This window comes from Mustela erminea, chromosome 7 (genome assembly GCF_009829155.1).
Source record: "Mustela erminea isolate mMusErm1 chromosome 7, mMusErm1.Pri, whole genome shotgun sequence".
NCBI lineage: Eukaryota > Metazoa > Chordata > Mammalia > Carnivora > Mustelidae > Mustela > Mustela erminea.
In genome coordinates this window covers 27,743,930-27,763,583 of record NC_045620.1, presented here as the reverse complement: position 1 = coordinate 27,763,583, position 19,654 = coordinate 27,743,930, and the positions used below count along the sequence as shown (strand labels likewise).

Below are 19,654 nucleotides of genomic sequence, written 5' to 3'. Positions count from 1 at the left end.
TTGAATAGACTTGGGGGTTGGGAACCATGGGTAGTGGGTCAAAGTTCAACTCTAAAATTATAATTATTTTAAATGGAATGATCACATGAGAAACTTTCTGCAGGAAAGCAGCCCCCCCACCCAATAACCATGATGACAGTTGGACTACAGGCAAGCATCTCGTCGACCCCCACTTGTTCCAGGAAATGGCTGGCCACAGAAAACCCTCCGCCCTTTCCTCTTTTGAAATGTCCCCAAACTGCTCACTTGCCCCCTTGCAGCTAACCAAGGGTGGCCAAATGTACTGGAAGACTAGTGAGTCTTCCTCACTCCACTAATCCTACCTTTGCAGAATGCTTTTCAATGGGACAGCATTTCCTTTCTACTCCATGAAATATACTCCCTGACACCTTTGAACGCCTGCTGAAACAAGGGTGATGGCAGAAGGGTTCTCTTGCTGCCGGTTTATGAAAAAAGAAGCTTTGTTAGTATTGTTTTGGGCCTAGATTTATCTCTGACATGTGGGATGTGTGTCTGTAAGCATACCCCCGGTAATGCATGCCTGCTTCCTGGATATATGTGGGTTCACTTTGATTGACAGTGTTGGACTGCAGTGGTCACTTAGATGACATAGTTGAAGGGTTCTCATTCAACCCTCTAATTAAATTCAGTGAATTAATGTGGGACAGCTGACACCAAAATGGATCAAAATAAAAATGCTGAGGGTAGCCCTCCCCTGGCTTCTGCCCAGTATGTCCAATGAGTCCCTTTGAGTTCCCTGAGTTCCGTGCACACACAGGGCAGATTGATGATGGACCTCTCAGAGGCTGGGCTTGCTGTAGCAGCTGACCCACAAAGTCACACAGAAGGCAGCTGTCAGCTTCATTAGGAAGGTAGAAATATTTGCCAGTGGGTATATAGAGTGGGTACACTATTGGATCTGTGTGCTAATTGCCACTGTAGTTTGCCTATTTTAAAATTAATTCATACATTTCTGAAGGCAGTACATCCTCAGGATTTAGGGAAATCAATTCCGTTAACTACAGGGTATGTTTATGGTATGGCAGCCCCATGATTAATGCTTTTCTAGGTGTGAGGAATAAATACAGGATAGGGCCAAGAAAGGCACGGCCAGCAAGGACTTTAAATTCTAGCCGAGACCCAAAGCATTAATAAGTTAATAATGTCAGGTATCCCAACTATGAAGCGAAGTAGCCGGTGAGGCTTGGAGGAAAACTGTTCCGGGCTGATGGAACAGCAAGTACAAAATTCAGGGTGGTGAGTTAGGGGTGCTGGGAAGATGGTAAGGACCAAATATGGGGAGAGCAGAAGTATGGATAGGATTGGGCAGGACCCAGGTAAGACGGCATGAAACGTGACAGGTATCCTGAGCATGATGATGTCATTAGGTGTGTTTCAGCAGAGGAGTGATGTCTATTTGTTTTTAAACAATGTCTCTGGAAGGGCTCCTGGGTGGCTCAGTCGGTTGGGTTTCTGACTCTTGGTTTTGACTCCGGTCTTGATCTCATGGGTCATGGATCAAGGCCTGTGTTGGGCTCCACGCTCTGAGGGGAGGCTGCTTGAGATTCTCTCTCTCTGCCCTTCCCCGCTGCCCCTACCACATGCATATGCACACACTCTCATTCTCCCTCTTTCAAATAAATAAATCTTAAAAAAAAAAAAAAAAGATGTCTCTGGAAAGTGGAAAATAGACTAAAGGGGGGGATCATGAAAGCTTGTCTCCAAAGATGGCCCCCAGTGATTCCTCCATTCCCCTTGATTCTGGGCTTACTTGTGGCTGCTTTGACGTGTAGAAGACAGTGGAAGGAATATTCTGGGACTTCCAAGCTCAGGCCTTAAGAGAATTCCCTTCCTCTTGGAATGCTAGCTCTTGGGTCCAAGCTGTACAGAGAGGCCACATGGAAGAGAATTGAGACCCACAGCCCAAAGTCCCAGCTGAGGACCCAGCCATCTGTCAGAACCAACTGCCAGAGAAGATGAGTGAGCCACTTGGATATTCTGCCCACAAGTGCCCACAGTCCCAGCAACATGACATGAATAGAGGAACCACCTCTGTCAGCTCAGGAAAACCAAAGTATTAGGAGATTTAATAAACTGGTCTTGAAGTAGTTCATTTCCTAGCAATGGATAACTGAAATGTGGCAGGGGTGGAAGCAGGACACCAGTGAGCCAGTTGTTGGAATCATTTAGGCCAGAGATAATAGGTAGGAAAGAAAACTTGACCAGACTGGAAGAAGTGAGGATAGTCAGTAGTCCAGCTCAGGGTGCACTTTGTCAGTGTGACTTTTAGCCTGGACTGAGGGAAAAGTCAGTAGAAAAGCAGCAGCTCCTTGCCTGGCTCTTCTAACTCCAGACTACTCCTTAGAAACAACTATTTAAAATTCTCAGTTCTCTCTTTGACAGTGACCACTATTTTGCACCAGTTGCTTATACTGGTTTGGTGGTGGTGGTGAGGATCAAAAAAAGGGATGCCTGGGTGCCTCAGCTGATTAACCATCTGAGTCTCAGTTTCGGCTCAGCTCATAGTCTCGTGGGTTGTGGGATCAAACCCTACATTGGTCTCTGAGCTCAGTGGGGAGTCTACTCAAAGATTCTCCTTCTGCCCCTCCCCCCACCCTCTCTTAATCTCTGTCTCTCTAAAATAAATAAATCTTTAAAAGAAAAATAAGGGGGCACCTAAGTGGCTCAGTCGGTTAAGCAGCAGACTCCTGGTTTCAGCTTAGGTACGATTTGGGGGTCCTGGGACCCCAAATCCTGTCCTGTTTCAGGCTCCATACTCAGCTGGGAGTCTGCTTGAGGATTCTCTCCCTCTCCCTCAGCCTGTCCTCACCCTACCCCCATCAAATAAGTAAATCTTTTTTTTAAAAGCTCAAAGACAGGATGCCTGAGTGGCTCAGTCAGTTAAGCATCTGCCTTTGGCTCAGGTCATGATCCCAGAGTCCTGGGGTCGAGCCCAGCATTGGGCTCCCCACTCATCAAGGAGTCTGCTTCTCCCTCTCCCTCTGCCTGCTGCTCCCCCTACTTGTGCTCTCTGTCAAATAAATAAGGTCAAAAAAAAATTGCAAGGACATAAAGACAAAGAATATGGTTAATAGATATGACCATTAAAAAATAAAAAACTATCCTGAAAGACACCATAACCAAAATAATGAAGAGAAAATATTTGCAAAATATTAAAATCTCATACATTAAATATGTAATAGCATATAAACAATTATAATAAAAAACAAATACATAAAATAATACAAAATATATAAACAATTCTGAAGAAAATGACAGTCTAATAGGAGACACCATTAAGGTGTTCTAAGAATTTCACATTAGACTGCTTTGTCTTGATGCCTCACTTTTAGATATCTTCTCATGTGGCCTCATCCTCAGTAGATGTACCCCACCTTCCCAACATGGTGTCAGTTCCACAGTGATCTCTGACCCAGAAGATGAGAGGGGATATGGGAAGTCTTCTTTAAAGCCTTGGCTGTGGAACTCACACAGTATCACTTCTGCCATGTTCTGTTGGTTAAAACAAGTCACTCCACGAGAACTTGAGTCTGGTCTCGAGACCAGACTCAAGAGGTGAAGAAACAGACTCCTGTCACTGGGAGGAACAGCAAAGTCACATCACAAAGGGGTATGGTAAAAGGGAGTTGTGACTCACTGGGGACCATCACTATCATACTGTACCATGTGATATCCAAAAATGTCTCTCTTCTACCCTCATGCTTGAGTGATAGTTTAGTTGAGAATATTATTGTAGGTTGCTTATTATTTTCCCTAAGAATGAAGGCATTTCTGCATTGTCTTCTGCTTTCTGGTGGTGTTGGGAAGAGTGATGCCATTTTTTGTTGTTGTTGTTTCTTTATATGTGATTGCTTTTATTCCTCTTAAATCTTTCAGGATCTTCTGCTAATCTATGGTATAATGAAATTTTATAATATGGCCATGTGTTGGTCTTCTTTTTTTTTTCTTTATCTGCCCCTCTTTTGCACTTACTATACTGGGCATTTAGAAAGTCACTTTGGGCATCTGGGTGGCTCAGTTGGTTGAGCGACTGCCTTTGGCTCAGGTCATGATCCCGGACTTCCAGGATCGAGTCCCGCATCGGGCTCCCAGCTCCTTGGGGAGTCTGCTTCTCCCTCTGACCTTCTCCTCTCTCATGCTCTCTCTCACTCATTCTCTCTCAAATAAACAAATAAAATCTTTTTTTAAAAAAATTTAAAAAGAAAGTCACTTTAATCTGGAAATGGAGTTTGAAAGTTTTTCCTGAATTATTTTTCTGACAGCTCAATTTTCAACAAATATATTTTCTCACAAAACCTAGTAAAGAGTAGCATTAGGGTGCCTGGGTGGCTCAGTCACTTAAATGTCCAACACTTGATTTCAGCTCAGGTCATGATCTCAGGATTGGGAGACTGAGCCCTGTGTCGGGCTCAGTGCTGAGCCTGGAGCCTGCTTGAGATTCTCTCTCTCCCTCTGCGCCCCCCACCCATGGTCTTTCTCTCTCCACTCTCTAAAAAAGTAAAAAAGAAAAGAGTGTCATTGTTTTACATTTTTTTGCAAATCCCTTTAATGCCTGGCTTAATAGAAGACAGCTGAGTTCTCACATCTACTTCTGCATTCCATCTGTTGCAATATGTTGTTTTGGTTGCAGTATATGAAGAAATTCTGACTAGGCACATTTTAAAAGGAGCTTGTGTCTGAACAGATAGATAGTGCAGAAACCAGTGTAACTAGAAACCTGGCAACCATCTATTTACCTTAAGACTTTGCTAAATGGGAATATTCAGTCATCTTTTTTAAAAGAATATTTCCAAACTTGCACTGGTAGGAAAGAAAACTGGGCTTGTTTTCTTATATAATAAAAACCACTTTGCACTTCATTTGTGAGTCTGAATGCAGAATTTTGAGAAGACAGCCATCAGAGAAAGCATGTATCCACTTTGTAAATGTAACTAGCCAGGAGAGACTCTACAAGGTCAGGTTACAAGTCATCCCTTCGCTACTGTGTCCCTTGCCATCACAAAGTGAATCAGCTGATTGCCTAGTACCAAATTTCTTTTATGGAATTTGTATGAGTGCATGGGTTGGACAGAAAAACCGAGAACCTGAGGATGTGGATAAGACTGTTTGTTGAGGTACCCAATTCATCACAAGCCACCAGGAGTTCAACATGGAGGGATGGCGTTAGTTACGCATCCCTGTGATCGGATAATTATCCTTACATAAAATGAAAAGCATGTCCATATTCCTATTACTAATTCAGAGGACACAGCAATATAAGACCAAAGTTACAAACCCCTAAAACACCCTGCCAAGACAATGACTGTTTTCATATACTTTGGTCTGAGCATGTGATTAGCAGATCAATGGAGCTAAATCCAGAAGAAACCATCTTTTTATCCTGAAATAATATCCTACCCATCCCTTAAAGTAAGTACTAAGTGATGCATCAAGCTTTTCCTCTCCTGGATCAAAGAGAAAGAGCTCTGAGAGCAGAAACACAGCAGTGGTTGTGACAGAGAGGTGCTGTGGTCCATTGTCTCTAGAGCAGAGGAGGGCGACAATCCAAAGAAAAGCATACACAAAAATATCATGGAACCCTACTTAGCAATGAGAAGGAATGAACTGCTGATACACTGGGTGATACACATGAATCTCAAACATAACTGAACAAAAGGCAGCAGACTTTTATCAAAAAAATACATTCTGGGGGCACTTGGGTGGCTCGGTCAGTTAAGCATCTGCCTTCAGCTCAGGTCATGATCCCAGGGTCCTGGGATAGAGCCTGGTTGTCTTCCTCTCCTCCCTGCTTGTGCTCTCTCTTGGTATCTCAGTTACTGTCTCTCAAATAAGTAAATAAAATCTTTTAAAAAATACATTCTGTGTGATTTTATCTGAAACTCTGAAAAAGACATGTCTAATCCATAGTGACATCGATCAGTGTTTGTCTGAGGCCTGGGATGGGGGGATTGCTTGGGAAGGGGCACAAGGGAAACTTTTGGGGAGATGGGGATGTTCTATATTTTGACTGTGGTTACATGGGTATGTACCTTTGTTGAAACTCAAGGAAATGTACACTTGAAATGGGTATGTTTTATTGCATGTACATTATACCTCAAAAAGTTGACTTTAGGGGGCACCTGGGTGGCTCAGTGGGTTAAAGCCTCTGCCTTCTGCTCAGGTCATGATCCCAGGGTCCTGGGATTGAGCCCCACATCGGGCTCTCTGCTCAGCAGGGAGCCTGCTTTCTCCTCTCTTTCTGCCTGCCTTTCTGCCTACTTGTGATCTGTCAAATAAATAAATAAAATCTTTAAAAAAAAAAAAGTTGACTTTAAAAAAGTACATGGGGCTTCCATTTTCAGACAAGATGAGTCAGTAGATTCTACCCTATTCCTTCCACTTACTACAACCAAAAACTTGACAAAATACATAAAGCAACTCTTGGACTTCCATGATGGTGGGGAAAAGGTGAACTGTGTAGACAACTTGGGTCTCAAGCGATGACACAGCTGGGAGTCCTCACGGGCTTTATTACTTAACTAGATCCCAGCCTGGGCACCAGAGAAAGCCAAACCCAAAAACATCCCCAAAGCACAAAGTCCCAATGAAAGCCCACTTTCTAGGGGGTCAAAGGGCTGGGAGGGACAGCAGTGAAAGATAGACTTTTTGACAATGCTTGCTTTGTTCTGGACAAACACCATGAAATAAGCCACAGCCCGTCCTCTCCAGCAGGCTTTGGGGACACTGGTGTGGAGCTTGCCCACCATCCCAGCTGTGCACTACCGTCAGGGTAGTCCTCGCTCTCCTTTCTAGTGATGGCTGTGATGTGGAGCTCTGCCAGCCCCACTCTGCACAAGTGTGATCAGCGAGAATCCCCTTCCACTCCCATCCTCATGGAGTGCTGGGACAGGAAGGTAGGGCCCTGTTGGCATCCTTGCCCTGCACTAAGCAAAGGTGACAAAGAGGCAGCACCCACCCTCTCACAGCTGGAGCATGTGGGGAGGATTACAGACGAGGGAGCTACAAAAAGAGATAGCTTCAGTTTGTATATGGAGTGCAGGGTGCACCCACCCACAAGTGACCTATGTGTGCAACCCACCAGAACTAACATAGTGAAAGCTTGAGAACTCAACTACGATGTGGAATACCATACTGTTTCAGGATGGCCTCTGGGTAGCACACAGCACGGCAGACCAAAATTGTACTGATTTTAAACTAAACTGACATTCCAGTTCACAGACCACAAAAGTGAGCCACGGTGCTCATTCTGAACTTGAACAAGTTGAATACATACCAACATAGTTTTAAAAAGGAACCAGTGACTTCTAATATAATACCCAAAGGCCCAGGATAAAATCAAATAGTTTGTATCATACCAAAAGCCAGAAGAAGCCTGAACTGGAATGAAAAAGGGCAATGAAGGGATGGCTAACATCTGGTGCCTGGCTGGCTCAGTCAGCCCAGTGAGTGATTCTTGATCTCAGGGCCATGAATTCGAACCCCACATTGGGCACAGCGCTTCCCTTAATTAAAAAACAAAACAAAACAAAAAAACAACCAAACAAACAAACAAAAACAACTGATGCTAACATCAAGATGGCACAGATGTTGGGATTATCTGACAAGGATTTTAAAGTAGCTATCCCCAAAAAAGAAGAAAGAACGGAATAAAAAGAAAAGCTTCTGTGAGCAACCATGAATAGACCTGAAACAGAAAAAGAAAACTTCAACAGAGAAAAAGAAGATATAAAGAAAAACCAGATGGAAATTCTAAACCCAAAAAATGCAGTAACAATAAACTTACTGGGTGGGCACCATGGCCCACTGGAGATGACAGAGCAAAGCAGTGACCTTGCAGATAGACGACAAAAATTCTACAACTTAAACAAAGAAACAACAAATAAACAAAATGAACAACTTCAGGGGTCTGTGGGAAAATACCAAAATACATGTGTGTCACGGGAATCCTACAGGAAGAAGAGAAGAAGTGCAGTTCAGAAAATATACTGAGACAATGGCTAAAAGCTCCCCAAATTTGGCAAAAGACATAAACCTACAGATTAAAGAAGCTGGAAGAACCCCAAACCAAGAAATCCTAAAAATCCTAAAATAGTATGCACTAACAGCCAAATTCATAGAGACAGTAGAAGAGTGTTTTCCAAGGGTGAGGGATGAAGAAAACTGGAAGATATTTGGTCAAATGTTACAAACTTTCAGTTAGAAGAGGAACAAGTTTTGGGGATCTAACATACAGCAAGGGGACTATAGTTAACAATACTGTATTACGTACCTGGAAGTTGCTAAGAGAGTCGTATATGTTCTCACCAGAAAAAAAAGAAGAAAGAAATAGTAATCATGATGGAGGTGTTAACTAACCCAACCATGGGCATCATTTTGCAATATATAAGTATGCCAAATTATCATATTGTATACCCTAAGTTTACACAGTGTTATATGTTATATCTCAATAAAGCTGGAAAAAAATAAAAAGTGAAAAAATGATGAAGAAACCTAGAACAATACCTAGGAACTGTGGGACATTTCCAAAAAGTGTAACATAGGTGGACTGTGGGCTGCTGGGGTTGGTGAAGGATCTCAAGATGGCCGGAAAAACTTGCTCTAAAAGCCATTGACTGAGTAGCTTTTGGGGAAATCATACCCCAAAACCAGAAGACCATTGCTAACTTCTGAAATTCTGGAATGAGACCTTTACCTCCAGGTGGGCTACTCTCCCTGAGAAACCACCTGCTGTTGACTGGGCTTACCACAAGGCCAGTGTGGCAAAGGCTATCTTGGGAGATTACTTTGAGAAGTTTAATGCCCTGAAGTTTCCTCTGCCGGAGGAGAAATACACTGTTCAGGTGGATGCTAAAGAAAAAGAAGATGTGAAAAGTTGTGCTAAATTTTTGTCTCTCTCAAAGGCCAGGATTGAGGAATATGAAAAAGAGCCAGAGAAGATGATCATAATTCCATGTGATCCAATGACCATTGAGGACCTGAATGAAGTCTTCCCGGAAATCAAATTAGACAAAAAGTATCCCTATCGGCTTCACAAGCCAATTGAGTATTTATAAACTTGAGTTGGGGAGAAAGTTCTGGCCCTCAACGCTGGACATTAAAAATAATTATATAGAGGTGCCTGGATGGCTCAAGTCAGTTAAGTGACTGTTTGGGTCTTGAGATCAAGCCCCGAGTCAGGCTTCCTGCTCAGTAGGGAGCTCACTTCTTCTCCCTCTGCTGCTCTCCCTGCTTGTGCTTTCTCTCAAATAAATAAAATCTTTAAAAATAATAATTATATAGTAAAGAAGAAAAGTTGTCATGTACACAAAACCGGAAATACTAGAAGGAGAAGAAGGAGAAAGCAGAAGTAGTGGTAATGGCCATTTTCCAAAATCAATGATAGAAACCAGACCACAAACTCCGGTAGCTCAGAAAATACCAAGCAGAGCAAATACCAAAAATCCACACATACGTGTATCATATTCAAATTACAGGAAAATAGGGGCACCTGGCTGGCTCAGGGTCCTGAGTTTAAGGCCCACATTGGGCATGGAGCTTAACTTAAAAAAAAAAAAATCTTTGCTATTTGTATACCTACCTAATCATATAGATAACTCTTTGTTCAAAGTAATGAGAGCAACAACGAACTGGGTGATTATAACATATGGGTAAGTGAAGGCAGTGGCAGCCAATGTTATAAGGGATGGGAGGAGGAATTTGGGGCTACTCTGTTACAAGACACCCGCACTCCCCAGGAAGTGGTATAGTGTTATTTGAAGTGTACTTACATGCAGATAATCAAATCATTATGTTACATATTTGAAACTAGCATGTCAATTATATGTCAGTTTTTAAAAAGTGGACTTGGATTAGTTGTAAACATACATTGCACACTTTAGGAAAACTACTAACAATTTTTTTAAAGAAGTGATTGATAGGCCAAAAGGAGTGAAAATAGAAACATATAAAGTGAAAACCTGCCAGAGGGGAGTTTTAAGAATTCAAAGAACAAAGAAAAAAAATGGAATGAATACAAAAGAGTTACAGACATAGAAATTAATCCAACTATTATCAATAATTACTTTAAATGTGAATGGTCTAAATGAAAAGATCAATTGAAATCCTTGTCACAGTGAATAAAAACAAGATCCAATGACATGTTGTCTACAAGAAGCCCACTTTAACTACAAAGACACAGGTAGATACAAAGTAAAGGGCCGGAGAAGGATATACCATTGCTAATGTTAATGAAAGTAAAGCTGGAATAGCTGTACCGATTTCAGACAAAGAGGACTTAAGAGCGAGGAAAATTATCAGGGATAAAGAGGGCATTATATAATAATAAAAGATGGAAATGAAAATCCTTAGTTTGCATGCACTCAACAGCAGAGCGACAAACAAGGCAAAGACTGCTAGAACGGCATGAATTCACTATTACAGTTAAAGATATCAACACCTCTCAATCAGTGATTCACAGGCCCAGCAGACAGAAGGTCAGTAAGGATATAGTTGAACTGAATAGCACCAAAGACCAATTAGATCTAATGGACATGTACGGAATACTGGGCTGCAGCAGAATAGACATTCTTAGAAAGCTCATGTGGAGCATTCATCAAAATAGACCACATTTTGGGCCATAAAACACACCTGACCAACTTTGAAAGAATAGAAATCAAATAAGGTTTGCTCTTAGACTACAATGGAAATCAGTAACAGAAAGATAGCTGGAAAATCTCAACGTATTTGGATAATAATTCATGGATCAAAGAAGAACTCTCAAGAAATTTACAAATATTTTGAGTTAAAATGAAAACAGAACTTATCAAAATGTATGAAAAGCCATGCCTAGAGGGAAATTTATTGCATTAAATATATAATATCAGAAAAGAACATCTAAAATCAATAAGCTTCCAACATAAGAAACTAGAAGTGTCCATCAACTAATGAATAGGTAAAGAAGATACGGGGTATATATACATATATATACACACATATATGTATATATACACATATATGTAAATACAACCCACATCTTCTTTAGCTATTCATCATATATATATAGCAATCAAAGAGAATGAAACCTTGCCATTTGCAACAGCATGGATAGAATTCATGGGTATTATGCTAAACAAAATAAGAATAAGTCAGAGAAAGACAAATATGATTTGTGAAATATGATTGTGAAATATGATTTCACTCATATGTGGAGTTTAAGAAACCAGAGTTTAAGAGTTTAAGAACCAGAGTTTAAGAAACCAGATGAACATATGGGAAGGGAAGGAAAAATAATATACAAACAGAGCAGGAAGCAAACCATGAGACTTCACTATACGGAACAAACCGATGGTTGCTGGAGGGGAGGTGGGCAGGAGATGGGCATTGAGGAGGGCACCTTTGATGAACACTGGTTATTATATATAATATGGAACCAATACTACACTATATGTTAACTAACTTGAATTTAAATAAAAGAATAGAGAAGGAAGAGCAATATAAGCAGAAGAAAAGAAGTAATAAAAAATTAAATCAGAAATCAATGAAATTGAAAACAGGAGATCAACAGAGATCAACAAAATGGAAACTGATTCTTTGGGGGAAAATACCATTAAAATTTATAAACCTTCCAAGATAACCAAGAAAAAAAAAAAAAAAGAAAGTATAAATATCAGACATGAAGGAGGAGGCATTGAAAGGATAATAAAGGAATATTATGAATGGCTTTATGCCCATAAATTTGTTAATGTAGATGAAGTGGGCCAATTCCTTGAAAGACACAAACCACCAAAACTCACAAAAGGAGAATTAGATAATTTGAATAGTTCAATATTTACTAAAGAAATAGAGAAAAACCAAATTAAGATATTTATGAGAGGAATATTACCAATACCTTTCATGAATGTAGATGCAAAAATACTCAAAAAATGTTAGCAGATGAAATCCAACAATGTATAAAAAGACATACACTATGACTAAATGAGACTTATTCTAGGTATGGAAATCTGATTCAAAATTCTAAAACCAGTTAATATAATCCATCACATCACTGCACAGGCTGAAGAAGAAAAATCATGATCATATCAGTAGATGCAGAAAAAGCACTTGACAATATCCAATACCCACTCATGATAAAAACTCTGAACAATTTAGGAATAATAGGGAACATTCTCAAACTTATTGATAAAGGGTGTTTACCATAATCCTATGGTTAACATCATACTTAATGGAGAGACAGTGGACATTTTCCCCCTTAAATTAGGAATATGAAAAGATAATCCCCTCTCACCACTCCTATTCAACATTGGACTGGAAGTCCTAGTTAATGCTGTAAGAAAAGGAAAGATATACATATGGAGAGGGGAGAAGATAAATAAAGCTGTCTTTGTGCATAGAGGACATGGCAGGAGGACATATGTATGACACATGACATAGAGGACATATGTATAAAATTCCATAAACTAGACCAAAAACACTCTTGGAACTAATAGGTGATTATAGGAAGGTCACAGGATGTAAAGTTAGCATGTAAAAGTCAATTGCTTTCCTATGCCGGCAATGAATAGTTAGAAACAATACCATTTACACTAGCAGCAAAAATAATGAAATATGGAAGCATACGTCCAATAAAATTGGAACAGGCTTTATAAGAAGAAAATTATAAAACTCCAATTAAAGGAACCAAAGAAGATACAAATAAATGGAGAGAGGGTTCATGTGCGTGGTTAGGAAAACTAAATATTTTTAAGATGTCAATTCTCCCTAATTCCGTCTATAAATTCAACATAATCCCAATCAAAACCCAGCAAGTTTTTGTTTTAATATTAACAAGCTGACTTTATATATGAAACGGCAAAAGGCCCAGAATGTCCAACACAATACTGAGGAAGAAGAATGAAGTCAGAGGATTCACACTACCTGACTTTAAGACTAACCATCGATCTACAATAATCAAGACTGCATGGCATTCGTGAAAAAATACCCAGGTTGATCAGTGGAACAGAATAAAGAGGCCTGAAATAGACCCACACAAATGTAGTCAACAAAGAGTCAACTTTTTTTTGACAAAAAAGCAAAGGCAATTCAATGGAGAAAGGATACTCTTTTCAACAATGATGCTAGAACAACTGGATTCAGCCCTTACACTTGTTACAAAGTAAACTCAAAATGGATCTTAGACTTAAATGTAAAATACAAAACTTTAGAACCTATGGAAGCTAACATAAGGGCAAATCTAAGTGACTTTGGGTTTGGCAATGAATTTTTAAATTTAACACTAAGAACACAATCCATAGAAGAAAAGAATGATTCCGTTGAACTTGATTAAAAGTAAAAACTTCAGCTTTGTGAAAAAAGTTAGATCGAAAAGATAAGCCACTTCTCCAGACAGAGGCTACTTGCAAAACATATCTGATGAAGGACTGGTACCCCCAAAATACAGAGTATTTAAAAATCAACAATAAGAATTCAAAAGTGGGCAAAAGATCTGAACAGACACTTCACCGAAGAATATAGACAGGTTTGACAAAGAAGCAAATAAAATGTTCAACATCATATGTCATTAGGAGATGGCAAAATAAAATGAGATATCACTTCATACCTTTTGGAATGGCTAATATTCACAAAACATTTAATACCAAACAGTGGCAAGGAAAAAAAGCAATAGAAATTCTCATTCATTGCTGATGGGAATGCAAACTAGTACAGCCATCTTGGAAGACAATTTGGCAGTTCTTAGAAAAGTAAACATTCTTACTATGCAATCCAGCAGCTGTGCTCGTACATACCCAGTTGCATTGAAAAGTTATGTCTAGGGGCGCCTGGGGGCCTTGGGTAGTTAAGTGTCCAACTTTCGATTTGGGCTCAGGTCATGTTCCCAGAGTTGTGAGATCGAGTCCTGTGTCAGGCTCTACGCTCAGTGCAGAGTCTGTTTGGGATTCCCTCTCTCCCTCTTTCTCTGTGCCTCCCTCTACATGAGTGTGCTCACTGTCTCTCTCAAATAATAAATAAAATCTTAGAAAAGTTACATCTACATGAAAAATGTGTATGTTTATAGCAGCTTTATTCATAATCACCAAAACCTAGAAACGACCCAGATGTTCTTGCATCCGCGAGTGCGTAACAAACTTCATTATATCCTGACAATGAAGTATTATCCAGCCATGAAAAGAAACCAAGCCACAAAAAGACGTGGAGGATCCCTCAGTGCCAGGGAGCTTGGGGAGACAGTTCTGAAGGTCACCGGAGGGCTGGAAATGCAGACTCGGAAACCGGGGAATTCAACCTTGGTTCCTTTTGAGAACTTGCCTACATTGTTAATGGCTATTCTCCTGAACGATGATGAAACCTGAGTATAAAAGATTTGGCAGCATAGCAAGAACTCAGCCTCTGTCTCTGTTCTGGAAGGAGCTACCTACTCTGAGAAAGAACCAACAGCTGTGAGGTCCCACAGAGAGGCCAAAGGACCTGGAGAAGCTGGGCCACCACCTATTGAGTCTGCTCTTTGCCACCTTGCTCCCATGAGATGTGCCCTTGGCTAAATCGATGTGACATGGGGGTGTATGTTGGAGTGTGTGTCCTCTTCCAGGCAGGCCAGTGTTCCCACAGCCCTGCAGTGGTCAGGGAGCCGAGGTCCCAGGGAGGGAAGGAGGCTGCTTTCTAACCAAGATCTATTGTAACACAGCCCACCGGAAAGAAGACGGCTGAGTGACGGGATTGAGAGATGTCACCTGGGGCCCCAGCCTGGGGCAGTGGGGCCTCTGCAACAGCTGGACACTAGGAAGGCCTTCCTTATGGGCTGGAAATGGGGTGGCTGCAGTGGCCACCACAAGGTAACTCTAGTGACAGAGGTCACTGGAAGTCAGGGACAGGCAGAGCACCAGAGCTCAGCCCCCTTCACGTGAGGGGCTGCTGTGGAGCAGTCACAGTCTAAGGACAGCCAGGCAGCTAGGGCAGGAGGGGTAGCAGCCGGGGAGGCGGGCCTGACTCCGAAAGAGGGGCCCAGGCTAGAGCCAGACATGCATTTGTCGTGTGCTTCTGTCCGTGGGCCTGGCATCTCTATTGTCCAGGCTGAGGGAAGCTGGGGAAGGATGCCCCATCCTGTCTGAAGCCCAGAGAGGGTGTGACTTCCCTAAGACCCACAGCATGTTATAACTGAGTCAGGCCTAGGACTCAGAAGCCCCTGCTCCTTGTTCCAGGCTGTCTCCTTCTCTCCCTCCCCACCCCCTTCACCCCTTCCTGGGGATGCCCAGTGGTTAAAGCATGTAATGATCATCGAAATAACACTTACCATGAGATGAGCACAGTGGAGGACAGAGGCAAGGACAGAGGTCGTTCTGTCTTGTGCAAGCAGTGAGGGGAGCAGCGTCTGCGGAGTTTAAAAGCAAGAACAAAACCTCTAAAAGTCGGTCTGCTTTTTATTATCACTCTGCACTGGCCCTTCTCACCAAAACTGGTGAGGAAATCACTCTTCGCAGCCCAAATATTTCATTAGCCCATGTTCTAAACAACTGCTGCCGTTCCTGTTAGGTTTAATATGAGATCAGCACATCGAAAGGTGACGTTAACTATGATGAACACTGGGGTTGAAATGGAAGTTCGTCCAGAAAACCTCATTGTACGCTCGGCTCCCATCATGCCCAGACTCAACTACTACAAGTTTGGTAACTGTTTGGAATGGTTAAACTCAACTTCGGCCTCTGGTGCTCCGTCCAGTACTCCCCATAGCCCTGCATTTAACAGCAGGTGAGGGACAAGCAGCACCAGCTGTGTGATGGCGAGACAGCCGTGTGACTGTGAGAGGCAGAAGCCAGGTTCCCGGAGCCTCACTCTGGCTCAAAGGCATCACACGCTCTGAATCTCCCAGGTCCACTCTTCTGCAAGTGTTTCTTTTCTTTTTTTTTTTTTTTTAAGATTTTATTTATTTATTTGACAGAGATAGATCACAAGTAGGCAGAGAGGCAGGCAGAGAGAGAGGAAGGGAAGTAGGCTCCCTGCCGAGCAGAGAGCCCGATGCAGGTCTCAATCCCAGGACCCTGAGATCATGACCTGAGCCGAAGGCAGCGGCTTAACCCACTGAGCCACCCAGGCGCCCCGATCTGCAAGTGTTTCTTAATGTGCTCTTTTTCCTTTTGTAATAATAATAACAACAACAACAACAACAACAACAATAACAATGTAACTTAGAAGTATTAATTCGTTACTGTTTCCTTCTTCTATTTACAGAAGTATAATTTTGTATTATTTGTTTAGTTTGTTAGTTTTCGCTGCCACAATTATATATGTGTGTGAAGTTCAATAAAAAGCTTTCACTCTCTGCTTTTCTTTTCTGCCCATTGTCCTTATTCATTTTATTTCAGATTATTCATGTAAGTAGTTCCGCTGCATAGAGGCAGGGAGGGAGGGGAGGGCCGCTGTACCAGGTTGCACTCAGCCCTGACCTCCCCTGAAACTTGATGCTGACCCCATGAGATGGGCTTTTGTAAAAAGCCCATTTTACAGGTGAGGACACTAAGGCTCAGCGATGGGGAAAAGGAACCCAGGATTATATAGTTAAAATGGCAAAGGAGGATTCAAACCCAAGGTCGGTCTGACTCCAAAGAGCATGTTTGAAATGCCAGTGAGTGTACAGACCCTTCAAGGAGCAAGGCACGGGGACATGGGCTGTGGCAGTCTGGGAGAGCTTCTCAGAGGAGGGGCTGCCGAGGTAGATGCCTATAAGGGAGGGCAGTGAAGCAGGAGGATCTGAGGAGGCAGGGAATGGGGAGTTCCAGCCTGACCTCTGTCTCTCCCTATATGGCTTGGACAATCCCATCTCCACTGAGGCCTTGGTGTTTTCTCTCTCTGGAGTTTTCAAAGGCCCAGGGTTCCACAAATCAGACAAAGACAGTGGTCTGGACGGTGAGCTTGGCCTGGTGAGTGAGTCTGACTTTTCTCTGCTCTGTGTCTAAGAACTGGACCCCAGATTCCACTGGCCCACCCAAGCCTGTGCCCTTGCAGGTCCACGTGGCATTATGGTTAAGAACATCAGCCTGGGTACTGGACAGACCTGGTTTTGAGTCCCATATCCACCATCTCCTTCCCCAGTGAGTGACCTGGGGCATGGCCCTTCTTGTCTCTGATCTCAGGGTCCTAAACTACAAGTAGGACCATCCTATTGACTTCCAAGGGCGAGAATTAAAACAGCAGTAATTGATATGTACTGGGTGATCCTTATATGCCAACATTGTTCTACAAGCATTACACTGATATTTTCATTAAATCTCAACACCGCTGTGAAGCTATTCTCTTCGTTCACAGACGGGGGAACACAGAAACAGAGTGGTGATGTTACTTGCCCAAGGTCCTAACTCTGTTCCGCTTAGCTTGGTGCCTGTCCCGCAGGAAGTGGTAGCTGCATCAGAACGAGTTCTGACACACCGGGCTCACACTGGCAGCTTAGCGTTTCTGGAATGAGGATGGGCCCCACAGGTGATGTCCAAGAAACATGCCAGTCAGTAGGCAGAAGGTAATTAGGCATCCTTGCTGTCTGCTACCCAGTAGCTCAGGTGGCCACAGTCGAGCCTGATGGAATTTTATCAGGCCGCATCCCTAATTATCACTTAGCAAGGCTTCTAAAATGACGCCATGTGGAAGCATAAGGCTAAGTGTACAGAAAGCTATCGCCAGCCAGCCAATGCAATTAGAAGTAAAAACTGCCAAATTCGTCCAAGGAAAGTTTAGACTCTGAATGTGAAGAACTTTGATCAAAAGGAGACAGTTTTATAAATACGAACATATTATTGTCAGTCTTTTAAGAGCACACTGGATACACTCCTCTTTTCATCAAAAAAAAGCTGCTATTTCAATGGATATAATATTTGCCTTTAAAAAATTCTTACTATTGGGGCACCTGGGTGGCTCAGTGGGTTAAATCCTCTGACTTCAGCTCAGGTCATGATCCCAGGGTCCTGGGTCCGAGCCCCACATCGGGCTCTCTGCTCAGCAGGGAGCCTGCTTCCTCCTCTCTCTGCCTGCCTCTCTGCCTACTTGTGATCTCTGTCTGTCAAATAAATAAATAAATAAATCTTTAAAAAAAAATCTTACTATTGATGGTGTTGTAGAATCAAGTTAACTCCAACAAAATAGTCACTATTCTTTTGGTTGTAAGCAACAGGATAGCCACTTCAAACTGGCTGTAAGTGACAAAGGCCTGTATTGGCTCCTGGACCTGAAAAGCCCAGGGCGGTGGGACTGGAGGGACTGAATTACATCAGCAGCTGCATCTTTCCGCCCCAAACTCTGCCTTCTCTGCCGCAGATCCATTCCTGACAGAGGCAGGATGACTGCCAGCAGCTTCAGCCACCAGTCTTCCCAGGTTTTATGCTTCCAGACTTCTCTGCATTTGGGACAGTTCATGTCTGACTGGCGTTGACTGGAATTGACATGACTACCCTGGACAGCTCAGGGAATGGAATGCAGGGATCTCCCTGTCTGCTCACTTTCCTCCCCAGGGAGTCAGGGAGGAAGTCAGTTCCACTGACTGAACCTGGCTGAGGTGGAGGAGGGAGGCTTTCCCCAACGAAACGAAAGGGAAGTGGATGCTGGGTGGCCCCCCCAAGTAGCAGCCATATTGGGAAGACTGTGATTTGCTGGTGATTGGAAGGTTCAGAGAGGTGACTCCTACCGGATCATCCACCCGACAGCTCAGGGGATCCCAGAAAGAAAAAACACCACCACTGGACCACCTATCAGAGTGAGAAGAGTCCTTGGAGGTCCCTGGTGTGGTAGGAATGGGAAGCTAGAAGCCCAGAGAGGGGGAATGACTGGTTCAAGGCTTTAAACAGCCCACAGGTGGGAATGAAACCAGAATACAAATCTCCCGTATCTTGGTTCTCCAAACAGTGCTCCCAACTGGCCTGTGAGGGCCAAAGTGGGCTCTGGAAGGGAACCTCCAGCTGGTTCCTTACTCTTGATTGGGAAGCCCCTCCATTTCTCCTGGGACTTTCTGCCAGCAGCCTTGGTGGAGAGTCTTTGACAAGTCTCCCGACATGTGCTCCCTCGCCCGCACTGCAGTGGGGTCTCCCAGTCTGTCTCAGATGGAAGGGAGACAGGTGAGAAGTGCCCTAGATTCCCATAGGCATTCCCAGTCGTCGCTGGTACCCATCTAAGGCCTCGATCTTACATAAGAGGGAGTAAGCGCAGCCTCAGGTTCGTCCCTCTATCGGCTCCAGCTGCCCCATCCTTTCTGGAAATTCTGGAACCACCACCGCCCAGCCAGGCTGGACCCGTCCACGGTTTTCCGTGGCCCTGGGCTCCAAATCTTCACGGGACCCGATTCTAAGAAGCGTGCAGTGTCTCCACATCTTGTGTTCAAAGCAGGAAACCTGTAGAGCGTCTACCGTCTCGGAACCTCTCTGTGGGCGGGGCCTGGGTGCCGCAATCTGATTGGATGCAGGAGGGGGCCTGTCGTTAAGCTTCGTTTGCATAAGCACATTTTATCTAAAAGGTGCAATTTGGTTGGGAGAAGGGCCTGTGATCGAGATGAGGAGGGGTTTAAGCATCCATCGGTCCACCCCATTGTCATCCTCAATTTGTATTAGAGGAAGCCCACCTGAACGCAATGGCAGGGCCCTTCAACCGGTGGGGATGACGGGGTGGGTCTGGGCGCAGTGACAAGATC

The 19,654-nt window shown here is 43.1% G+C and overlaps 1 pseudogene; it reads left to right on the top strand.

The window, feature by feature from the left end:
* Positions 1–1,347: 1,347 nt before the first annotated feature.
* Positions 1,348–9,180, top strand: LOC116596331 (annotated as a pseudogene).
* The last annotated feature ends 10,474 nt before the right edge of the window (positions 9,181–19,654 follow it).